This window comes from Engraulis encrasicolus, chromosome 13 (genome assembly GCF_034702125.1).
Source record: "Engraulis encrasicolus isolate BLACKSEA-1 chromosome 13, IST_EnEncr_1.0, whole genome shotgun sequence".
Lineage (NCBI taxonomy): Eukaryota > Metazoa > Chordata > Actinopteri > Clupeiformes > Engraulidae > Engraulis > Engraulis encrasicolus.
In genome coordinates this window covers 13,219,983-13,232,635 of record NC_085869.1, presented here as the reverse complement: position 1 = coordinate 13,232,635, position 12,653 = coordinate 13,219,983, and positions in this window count along the sequence as shown.

The following is a 12,653-nucleotide window of genomic DNA, read 5'->3' as shown; positions in this document are numbered from 1 at the left end:
CTACATATGTGACCGTACATGACCACTTTTTGTTGCCTGCTACCGGCAGCATTGGCATTCCCATGAGACCACCACATTGTAACAAATGCTCCATCCCTGGGGAGCTTCAGCAGGATACGATGTGGGACAAAAATAGACTATTCTGCTTGTTGCTGCTGGCTTGTAAATAAGTAACACAGGCTACACATTGCTTCAGACCCTCTGGTACTGTATAGGTGGATAGTCTCCTCATGTGAATCGTCATACGAACACATACCAGCCAAAATTGTATTCATTAGCCTACTCATTAACAAAAGTTGGCAACACTTTGTTTTAATGGTCACCATTACAGTGGATCTACCACATGAGGTGCAGTGTAACAATGTTTGAATACCATGTAATACCAGTGTAACACTATGTACCAATTTTGTACTTACATCTAGGGTTAGGGTTAGGGTTGGTGCATGGTATTACACTGGTAATACATGGTATTAAATATTGTTACAGGTTATTACATTGTATATAATGTGGTAGATCCACTGTAATAGTGAACCATTAAAATAAAGTGTTACCCAAAAGTGAATACATCTCTATGTTATGGAACATTGGGCTGGTTTCATTGGGTATTGGTGCATTCTTTTGAAACGCGATTGTCGGAAACCCCGGCCTCCACCTCAGGAAAGTGCAAAAGAGCGGGTGCTCAACTCTGGGTTCTGAAACACAAACTCGGAGCACTTCGGTGCACTCCAAGGTTATTTAAATTAGTGTTTTCAGACAATTGTATTGTCTCCAGCTGTTGCAATAGAACACATTTACAATGGATGTCGGGAGAACAAACTCAGGTCCACCGACAAGCGAGTTTCAAAAGAATGAGCCCTTAAGTTCTGAGTTGGTTCATGAGTTCCTGCACTTGCCACTAAGTGGTGCAATACATCTTACATGGCAACTAATAATAATCAGATCTGACACAAATAAACCAGCAGTACAGTTATCCCAAACTGAATGGTGAATGCAGAATGATTCAATAATATGTGCAGGAAAATTAAGAATTTGAAACAGATTGTGGGAATTAATTAATGTCAGTTCTGTGATGGGCCCTGTCTTTTAAAGTGTCCTAAAACAACTCTGTGGACCATCTCCCCTTCTCTCACACTCACACACATGCACGCACGCACGGACACAGGCACGCACGCACGCATGGACGCACGCACGCACGCACGCACTCTCTCTCTCTCTCTCTCTCTCACACACACACACACACACACACACACACACACACACACAAACACTATCTCTGTCTGTCTCTCTCTCTCTCTCTCCCTCTCTCTCTCTCTCTCTTTGTGTGTGTGTGTGTCTGTGTGTGTGTGTGTGTGTGTGTGTGAGAGAGAGAGAGTGAGTGCGCCGTGCGTGCATATGTGTGTGTGTGTGTGTGTGTGTGTGTGTGTGTGTGTGTGTGTGTGTGTGTGTGTGTGTGTGTGTGTGTGTGTGTGTGTGTGTGTGTGTGTGTGTGTGCGCGCTATTCAGTCATTAGCCTTGACTGAACCTTGCACCTGGTGTGTGGCAGACAAGCAAAAAGGAAGGAACAACACAAGCAGGCGTTGATGCTAATGGATTTACTGGATAAGATGTCATCTATATCTGATGTTCTTAGCACCACAGTACTTTCTTATATCCATACTGGGACTACTACCATTGAAGGCTCTCAGGTTTGCATTGTACAAGTAGGAAGAATGTGGTGGGAAAGCAAATGACCAGTGCTCTCCACTAGGGATGTCAACAACTCATCGATTAATCGGCTTTAGTCGATTAAAACGTTAATCGGTTAAAAAAATATTGCAATTAATCGCCAACGAGAGACGAGAGACCTTGGTGAAATGGGCATGACAAAGTGTGTGTGAAGAGTGGGAACATTTCAATCGCATTTGAATAAAATAATATGAATATAAATTAATTTAAATGCAGGATTTTATCTCATTTTAATGTTTATATTTAATCAGGGTTTTATTTTGGGAAACACTGAAATTTGGGGAAAAAACGCAGCTTATCAATTAATCGTAAGTCGATCGATAAGGTCAATCAACTAACAATTAGTGAATTAATGTAATTGATCATTTGCATCCCTACTCTCCATCTTCCTCATTCATAGTTGCACTTCTACAAGGCTTCCAACCTCATTGCCTTGGGAGGACTAGACTATACACAGGTCTTCACAAGACATGAACATTTGTACATCACCATTTCCATTTCCAATTCATGGTGGGTAATCTAAAAAAATCAATCTTGTCATTGTTACAAAAAGAAAATAGTATTTCATTGTATTACAATAATTGATCTTGCTTTTCCTGTCCCTTTCTACAGCCTTCATGCTGCTGTGCAAACTGGGCATGAATCACGAAAACATAATTACTATAAACTTTATAAAAACAAAAATGAATAATGGTATTAGTGTTGTAGACCATGGCATGCTCTTAATCCATTGATTTGAAGGCTTCTTGGGTATGTGTGCTCTTTAGTCAAAGGTATTGTACATGCAGGGTCAAAAAATGAGGAAAAAAAATATTAAAGTAAGCTCCTCATGTGTGGGCTTTAATTTTTATATATCCATGTAGGATTAGCCCTTATTAAGACTTTTTTCATTTGGAGTGCCTTGGTCAGATACGTTTTTTTAAGATCATTTTTTACTCTGAATAATATTAGTAGTAACATTGAATATACTAACATCAGATAAGCTTTTAAAAAAACCTCCTACAGTAGCCTATCTAATAAGCACACATTTGAAATTTTACAGAAGTGGGGTTAGGTTTCTAGTTTTCATCTGGCTAAGGCTTCATAGGCAAATGCAGAAAAAAAAACTTGAGCAAGTCTCGAATATCAAAGCAAAGACACACTCTTTAACCTTTTTGCCACCTGAGCAGAGGGAACTTATTCCCCTTGTGAAATTCTCAGTTGAAGTTTCATTTTACAGTAAACACTGAATCTAAACCACCACACCTGAAATGAAAGTCTTGGGAGGTTACTACTCTGACACTACATGTCAAGCTAATACAACTTTTGTCTTGGGTTGTTTATTTACTGTAAGCCATGCACAGGAGTTAAAATGCATGCCATCGCTGTACAGTAGATCAAAGTTTGAAACAGAATCAGCAGAATAAAGACAAAGCAACGTAAACGGTCCTGCATGCACAACTTTCACTGTATAGGGTCTATAATGCTTTTGCGACTGTAATGACAATGTTCAAATGTAACGCAAAAGCCCATAGTATACACAGTAAAAACTGCAGTGTTAATGCAACACTAACAGAGTCGATTTAACACCTCCTAGAGTTTATTTGGTCCCCGAATACTCTCTAAGTGTTGAATTAACACTGCATTTTTTACTGTGTACTGAGATGTCTATTCCCTTCCTCTCAGCTCTTTCATATCACAAAAATGACCAACAAAACCACAAGCGCGATACGAGGGAGGTGCGGTATGGTATGACATTTCAATCAGTCCACTCCACACAATATTTCAGCCATAACATAAATCTTTGGCAGTGCCCGGGCTAATTTAGAGGACAGATATTATGTATTACTGGCCTCCACATAAAAGAAGAAAACAACAGAGTCAGTTTTATTGAACCAGGCAATAATAATATAAGAAGAACCAGGGGGTGGTTCCTGCCTGCATGCTCCTCTAAAATCAATGGGACTATTTCACCAAGGAATGATAGCAGACAGATGTGTGCGTGATGTGTGCGTACGGTGTGCGTGTGCGTGTGTGTGTGTGTGTGTGTGTGTGTGTGTGTGTGTGTGTGTGTGTGTGTGTGTGTGTGTGTGTGTGTGTGTGTGAGAGAGAGAGAGAGAGAGAGAGAAAGAGAGAGAGAGAGAGAGAGAGAGAGAGAGAGAGAGAGAGAGAGAGAGAGTGTGTGTGTGTGTGTGGGGGGGGTCCTAACAAAGTTCAAAGTTCATATCAAGCCCTTTCACCTGTTAACTACAAGACCCTGAAGGAGCACTACACCGCAACCAAGATGTCAACATGTCATCTAAGGTACAAAATTAGTCTTATTAGTTTATTGTTGGCTTGTCTTCGACAGACAGACAGACAGACAGATAGATAGATAGATAGATAGATAGATAGATAGATAGATAGATAGATAGATAGATAGATAGATAGATAGATAGATAGATAGATATGCTCTACCCAGACACAGACTTATGTTTGCCTTTGTCACACTGACAGCGACTCAGAATACAAATCTTAAGACTTTGGCTCATGCACCCGAGTGCGCAATTTGAAGGAAGACGTCGCAGATTCTAGGAACATTGTTGCTGCACAATAACACTTCATTTTTTAAAAGCCCATTAAACAATTAAGACTGCGCGTGCATTTTGTTAGCCTAGTCGTGGTCAGTTATAGCCTAGATTTTGATGTAGTAGTGTAAATTACTACCCATCGAAGGCGAGGGGAAATTTATGATAGCTACATTTAGAAAACAGCCGCGGACCATGTGTATCCAGACCGCGCTGTCAGAGCACTGTCACCTGGTTAACTTCAATACGGTGGTGGATGAAATGACGTGCCAATTGAGCAAATGGTTTGTTGTAGATGTTGGCTACTTCAACAAAGCATGGAGGGAAATCGAGACAACAAACTGTCATACAGCGAGTGTTGTGGGGAATACAGAACTGTGAAACGGAACTCTTACCTTGGTTACTCTGAACAGATGCTGAGAAATGAGCCTTGAGGAACAAAACAAGGAGGCAAAATTCTATTCCAAAAGACATCTCTGGCATATCCACCTTGCTGAGCGGAGCTTAGCGATATCCACGTAAATGTTTTCAGACTTAGTTTTTATATCCTCTGAATTTTTGGAAAGCCTGATAACAGTCCTCTCATCCTCAGTTGTCGATACATAATACGGCCAGAACTGTGAAGGCGAAACATTCAAGAAAGATCTCCATTACTTTCAGCCTGATGCAGATGGATGGCGCAAAGACGGTAACAAAGTTCATATTTGTCTACAACGAGCCTCGCCGCTGATATAACTGATTCTGCCCCTGTGGCAATTACTCCACATGTCAACATCGACTCCAACTGATGTGCGAATCTTGGTTCGGAATATCAGAACCGTAGTCGTTGTTTATTTTTTGGAGTGATACTCCATCTATCTACCCCACCGGGAAGACAAAAAACGGAAGATATCCAGTCCATTTGACTCCTGGGGTGAACCGAGATATTCTTTGTGACTGCAACTGGTCAGAACTCCGAAGGCTCTGTGCGTTAACAAGTTCGCGTGTCCTACAGTAGGCTACCTAGACGTGCAGAGCTCCACAGTGATAGCCCAGACCAGCATGCAGCAAATTATACAGATGCTTCGAAGGTGAGCTGAGCAGGAGGTCTGTCTGGCTCTTTGTGCAGTATGTTTGGCGCTAGAGGGTGTTAGCTGACAGCACAATACAAAACTTCACAGCCGTTTGAATGGTCCCATACAGTGTGGAAACGAGCTGGAGTGCAGAAGGATTTCTTCAATTGAACGAAATTGTATTAATTGCTTGTAAGGGGGCAGTAGACCTAGGCTAAATTATTTGGCCACGGTTATATTGCCTGAAAAATATATTGTACAAATTAAACACCTCAAATTCAATATGCATGTGATGTGGTCGGATGTAGGCTATGTTATTAATAATAATAACAATTAAAAAAAATAGTAGAATTTAGTTTTAACCATACAATTGTCACTGCAGATAACATCACATCTGCAGCAACATATCTGCTGCTGCTGTGTGTGTGTGTGTGTGTGTGTGTGTGTGCGTGCGTGCGTGTGTGTGTGTGTGTGTGTGTGTGTGTGTGTGTGTCTTTTTATTACCAATTAGTAGGCTATAGTTTGTCTATTATTGCACAGTGTGTGTGTGTGTGTGTGTGTGTGTGTGTGTGTGTGTGTGTGTGTGTGTGTGTGTGTGTGTGTGTGTGTGTGTGTGTGTGTGTGTGAGAGAGATTTTTGTTAATGTCTTATATTTATGTTTAGTTAACTGCACATTGTTAACTGTGGAAACTTCTGTGCTAACACTGTCACATATATTTTTGACAATAAGGTACACTTGACTTGACTTGATTTGATTACATTAAGGGTATGCCATGGCAATTGTATGGATAGTCTAGTCACATGTGTGGGATATTTGCAAAGGGCACTTGGAGAAATCAGAGAGTAGGCTTGTATTGTTTTAGGAAATGCTGCTTACCCTCTTCATCTTGAACCATAACACATATTGCATTATGGTAAATGTATTTATTTGTAGGCCTATTTGTATAATGCTTGAATGATTCACAGAGGCTTGTCAGTAGTCCTACTGTTTATAATGCTTTTGACAACTGACTTTTGTGTGTGTGTGTGTGTGTGTGTGTGTGTGTGTGTGTGTGTGTGTGTGTGTGTGTGTGTGTGTGTGTGTGTGTGTGTGTGTGTGTGTGTGTGTGTGTGTGTGTGTGTCTGTCTGTCTGTCTGTCTGTCTGTCTGTCTGTGTCTGTGTGTCCCTGTGTGTGTCACAGTCAGCCTCACATACTGCACTCATATCACAATCATGTGTGTGTGTGCGTGCGCGCGCGTGTGTGTGTGTGTGTGTGTGTGTGTGTGTGTGTGTGTGTGTGTGTGTGTGTGTGTGTGTGTGTGTGTGTGTGCGCGCGCGCCTGTGTGTGTCACAGCCAGCCTCACATACTGCACTCACATCACAATCACGAGGTTTTCTTTTTTCTCTCTCTTTCTCTCTCTTGTCTTATTGGTCATGTTATTACCTGCAGTCTGTTGACATTGTAGGACATCCACTAATTTAGAATAGAGAATCTTTGGTTTTACTTCAAGAGCACCAGCATTGGAGTATACTGTCTAACAAAGAAGAGCGCTCAGCATCTCCCCCTTATAGCAGTTGTGCATCCTATTGAAGGGACATGGAGCCACATAGTGACAAAGATAGTATCTATAGGACCTTTATACATAAACTGAGATAAATACTGTATATAAGAAAATATAAATATGGTAAAACAATACCAAAACAATTATCACCTATTGATTATAATTACATTATATTTGATCATAAATACTATAGTATACTGATGTCCAGTCCAGTTGACCACATGTAATAACATGTACCTGTAGTCATGTGCAGTGAGCTCCAGTCAGAATGGGAAGCCGTGGAGCTTCACTAATAGTCGGTCTGAAGACTGCTGACCAATTAATAATTTACTGAGACATGTTTTTGCTTCTCAAAAAAAAGAAGAAAGACAAAAAAAACCCACATTTAACGGAAACGGACTGTTGGGTGCATAGTTGTGTCCAAACGTATTCCTAACTGTACCCTTGATTTGTGAATACTTGTCAACTATTGAGACTGATCATCATGTGAAGATCAAATAATAAGTACAGGCTACACACATCAAAGATTGCATCCTATGGCATAGACCAGCAGTTCCCGACCTTTTCCAACTTAACATTTTGAAAAATGTTCAGGGTCGCTCTCTGATCCAATAAAAAATACTGGTCAAATAAATTGCTAACAACAACCAAACACACACACACACACACACAAATATTATGTTGCTTTTTTTAAGAAAATGATTTCAAGGGCCACTTGGAATACCTTCAGCGCCCACCAGTGATCCCAGGGCCACAGTTTGAGAATCACGTTTATAGGCCTATTGAAGTCTGGATGACTAGAAATATATTGTGTCAAGGTTTAATGCAGTGGTTCTCAAACTTTTTCCATCATTCCCCCCTTCAGAGGGTCTGAATGCTTCCGAGCCCCCCCCAAGCAACAGAGGTAGCCTATTCGCACAGACTGATTTTGCTATTGGTGCGCAGAATCAAAGGAAAGGTGGCTGTTGATATTAAACAAAGAGGGACTGCAGTCGAATGCAGATGTGTGTTCATGACAATTTATTCAAATTCAAATTCATGACAATTTATCATATAATGTTGGTGAGGGCTTTAAACTTATTGACTTATTGGTGAGACAGGAAATCATTTCCTTGGGGGGGAAAACCCCAAAATTAGATGTCACACGCCCTCCCTGAGATGCCTCCGCGCCCCCCCCAGGGGGGCTTATGCCCCACTTTGAGAAACACTGGTTTAATGAATGGAATTTCGGCCCGACCCTGACTCAGGTGGCTGGGCACTGCATTGCTGCGCCAGCGACAGAGGTTCGATTCCAGCCAGTGTAATTTTCAGATCCCTCCCAGTTTCTCTCTCCCCACTCATTTCCTGTCTCACTCCCACAGTCGTGTTGCAAAATAGAGGCATGAAAAGACAAAAAAAAGAAAACAACATTTCAAGAATGAATGGAATCTCCTATTTTTTTTCACCACAGAAAAAATATGAAAAGGACACATTTGTGGAGGTTTTTATTCTTACAATGTTGGAGATACGCAGCGCATACAGTAAAAACTTAATTATAAACCTTCAAAACAATCAAAATGCAGCACTTGCACACTATGAGGTTAAAAACAATGATTATGTAACATCAGAACCGAAGTCCCACACAGATAGTATGTAGGGAGCCAGAGAACCACTTCTCCTCACAATTGACCAATTAATTTGGTTTTGGAAACAGATCTGAGAGCCATCCTATACCACAAATTACAGTTTTAGAAAGTTAAAAATATACCTGCTATGTAGACGTAGCAGGATTTAATCTAGCCAATAGTATCCTCAATGACACAATAGAGCAGAAAACCTCTAACATTTGATTTGATCCCTATTCTCCTGAAACAATGCAGTTCTCCAAAAGCAATCTGAAGACCAGTCAAGTCTGGTCCCTCGCATCCTTCCATCTTCACCCACTCCCTTATTCACTCATGCTCAATCCTTAAAATTCGTTTTTTTCCTGTATGGCGGTGTAAGCTTCATCACTATCAGCCACAAGACCAGAAAAAGTTTGGAAACCGCTGGGTAACCGTTGGGGAACTGTTTTGGAACTGTTGAGGACTGCCAGGTGCATGGTCTTAGATGGCACCAGAGATTTAAAAAAAAAAAAACATGTATCCTAATTTTGTGCTTTCTTTTGAGCTTCCCATCTCTCCTTTGTACTATGCATTTAGAATGTACAGTACTTGTACTCATTGAGAATTTTTAACAGTATTTCAACTATAAAATGGAGCACTTACATAGATGCAGGTTTTGGAATGTCAAAAATTGTCAGTTGCAGCATGTTGATACCTGGTGCACTTACCTGATTCCACTTGTAAGAGCCATATTGAGAAATGCATTTCATTCGGCAATTAAGAATAATTATTTACATATATACAGTAGAATTGTTATTTTCTAAGAATATTATTTTGATGCACAGTGTGTAATTTCATGAAGAAAGAAATGTTATTTAATTAATTATTGGATAGGAGAATGTTTCGTCACTAATGTGTAATGTGTGCGAGACGCAGCAGTAGCCTATATAAAGCGTGACATGTAATGTGTGCGAGACGCAGCAGTATATAAAGCGTGCGTCATTTGTCATTCAGAAGGTCGGGTGGTGGTGATACAGTTTTCTGACCGTCAGCGCACGGCATAGACATTTAGAACAAGAAAGAATCAATGACCAGTTAAGCTTCACCACTTAAGAAAGAGACAGCGAATTCCTTTGTTTTTGTATGTTTTATTTGTAAGTAAAGTTTTTAAACTTGAAGATCCTGTGTCGGAAGATTTGTCGCGTCAGACTCGTTGCTTATTCACCCGCTCCTCAGGTGGCATACATTATCAGAAGGAGTTGCCACTACATAAAGTCAGAAAACTTCGCCTGAAAGTCAAACATTTCGCCTGGAAGCCAAGAAAACGTCCACAGAGGGTCAGAGGACTTCGAAAGAAGGACAGAGAAGTTAACTGGAACAGCAGAAAGGCTTCATTGGAAGAGAGATTCCATACGGAGCCGTTGGAAGGAGAGCGAAAGTTGAGAGGAAAAGTTTGGAGAGGTGAGCTGTGGCTAAGGCTAATCCGTCCATTGAAATTGCCTGTGTTAGCCTGCTGATGCTACCTAGCTTAGCTGTCATTGCTAAATGCTGAGTCACTTGCTCTAGCGAGCTGAAGTCATGCAGTAAGAACGTGATGTCTCGTGCTCGTTCATTCACGGATGTTTAAACCCATCTACTGCTAAGATAATTACTGCACTCTGAAGAATTTGAAAGACATAAGCATTTGATGTTGAAAAAGTTCGACTGTTTGGACAAATTGCTTGTGAATTGTGCACTAATTAATGAAGATGGCTGACAAGTTAGAGAATGACCAAATGCCCGCCGATGATGGCGCCAAGAGGGCACCCAAGCCCACTGAAAAGGCATTACAAGACAAGCTGCATAGACTGATTGGAACTAGAAAGGGAAAATTCAGCAAGCTCATAACTAAAATGAACGAAATAGATGAGCTCATACAAAATAATGGAGAGGTATACAGAATACAGGATCTTTTACAAAGTGATGTGTGCTTCATGCATAAAGAAATAGAAGACATTAATGACGCCATAATTCCATTACTGGATGAGGAAACACGGAAAACTGATCAGGAATGGTTCAGTAACAAAGTAACTGCAGTAAATGAATATATGGAGAAATCTTTGGACTGGGTCAGTCGCCAGCGACAAAAAATAGAACATGGGCCAGAAACACATTCAGAGGTTTCACTGCAAGATGACATAAATGCCAGTGATAGCATTTCACAAGTCAATTTACAAGATTGCAGACGCAAAGTAAAAGATTACGCAGCCTCAAACGTTTCAAGAAGATCCTCAGGGAGCTCAATGTCAACTGTGCGTGCCAAAGAGCAAGCAGAACATGCAGCGCTTTTAGAAAGAGCAGCTGCAATGGAGGAAATGCAAGCCTTGGAGCTTGAAGAAGCGAGGCTAAAGGCTAGAAAAGAGAAGTTGGAAATAGAAAGAAAGCTTGCAGAGTCAACTGCGAAATTGAAAGTGTTACAGTCATATGAAGATGGGATGAACAGCTATGTCTCCAGAGCATCCTCTAGACACAAAGTGAAGAAGGAGGAGGAAAAAGATTATAGTCTACCACATTCAGTCGGAAGAGTAGCACAGAGCTCTGGTCTTGGTGTACACCAGCCTGTTGGTAGCAACCAAAGACAAGCTACAAGACCAGTGAATGACGACAAAGACCTCCATCAGGTGCTACAGAGACAAAGTGTCATCACAGAGATGCTAGTTAAGCAGCATAACCTGTCAAGCTTACCGCGTAAAGATGTTCCGGTGTTTAAAGGTGACCCGCTCACTTACAAGTCGTTCATAAGGTCATTTGAACACGCTGTTGAGAGCAAAGCTGACACCTATGAAGATGTGTTCTACTACTTGGAGCAGTACACCAGTGGGGAAGCGCAGGAGCTAGTCCGTAGCTGTGAGCATATGCCTGCTGAAAAGGGCTACAAGGAAGCCAGAAGGCTACTGAAGAAACACTACGGCAATGAGCTAAAGATAGCTAACGCTTACATGGAGAAAGCATTGAATTGGCCTAGCATCAAGCAAGAAGATGGCAAAGCACTCAATGCTTACGCGCTATTCCTGACGGGCTGTAAGAACACAATGGGAGACTTGGAGTTCATGGAAGAAATGGACAACCCCACTAATATGAGAGCTGTCCTGTCTAAGCTTCCTTATAAAATGCGTGAGAGGTGGAGAGTGATTGCTTTTGAAATTGAAGAGAAGGGAAAAGGACGTGCAAGATTCTCAGCCCTGGTTGACTTCATTGATCGCCAGGCGAAGATCGTCACAAACCCCCTATTCGGAAGTGTGTCAGAGCCTCATGCAACAAAGGAAGGAAAGAACAAAAAGGATTTCCAATTCAAGAAAAGTAGTCCAAAGGGAAATAGCAGTTTTGCTACAGGAGTTGAAGCTCCACAAGAAGTAAAAGAACAAAATGCGACAGTGAAGAAAGCAGCTGTAGCTTTGCAGAAGCCTTGTGTCTACTGCCAAAACAATCACACACTAGCCGAGTGCAGAAAAATTAGAGAGCAACCACTCCAGAAAAGATTGGATTTTCTTAAGTCCAAAGGTCTGTGCTTCGGATGTCTGTTCCCAGGACACCTCAGCAAAGAGTGCAAAAAGAAAGCAAAGTGTCAAATCTGCTCACTAAGACATCCAGATCTGTTGCACATGGAAAAGAGAGAGGACAGTGCGCCTGCTGACCAGAAAAAGAGAGACAGCACGCCTACTGAAAGAAAGAAAGAAGACAGCTCTGAGAGTGAGGAAATCTCTAGTGCATGCATGTCTGATGAAGCTTGTGCCTATATTGGGGCCGGAAGGAAATGTGCATTAGCCGTTCTGCCTGTCAAGGTCAAATCGAAGAAGAGTGATAGATATGTAACAACGTATGCATTTATGGACCCTGGCAGCACCGCATGCTTTTGCACTGAAGACCTGCAACGAAAGCTGAAGCTCAAGGGCAGACGAACGCAAATCCGTCTCAACACCATGGGCTGTAGCAAGGCAGATGACAGCAAAGTCCTGAACACGGTTGCCCTGTCAGACTTGGAAGTGTGTGGTGTGGAGGAAGATGTTTACATAGACCTGCCCAGGGTATTCACCCACGACTTCATTCCAGTGCATGAGGAGAACATACCTAAGCAGGAAGACATTGCGTGTTGGCCTTACCTGAAAGATGTGTCTTTGCCTCAGATCAACGCTGAGGTCGGCCTGCTCATAGGCACCAACGTCCCG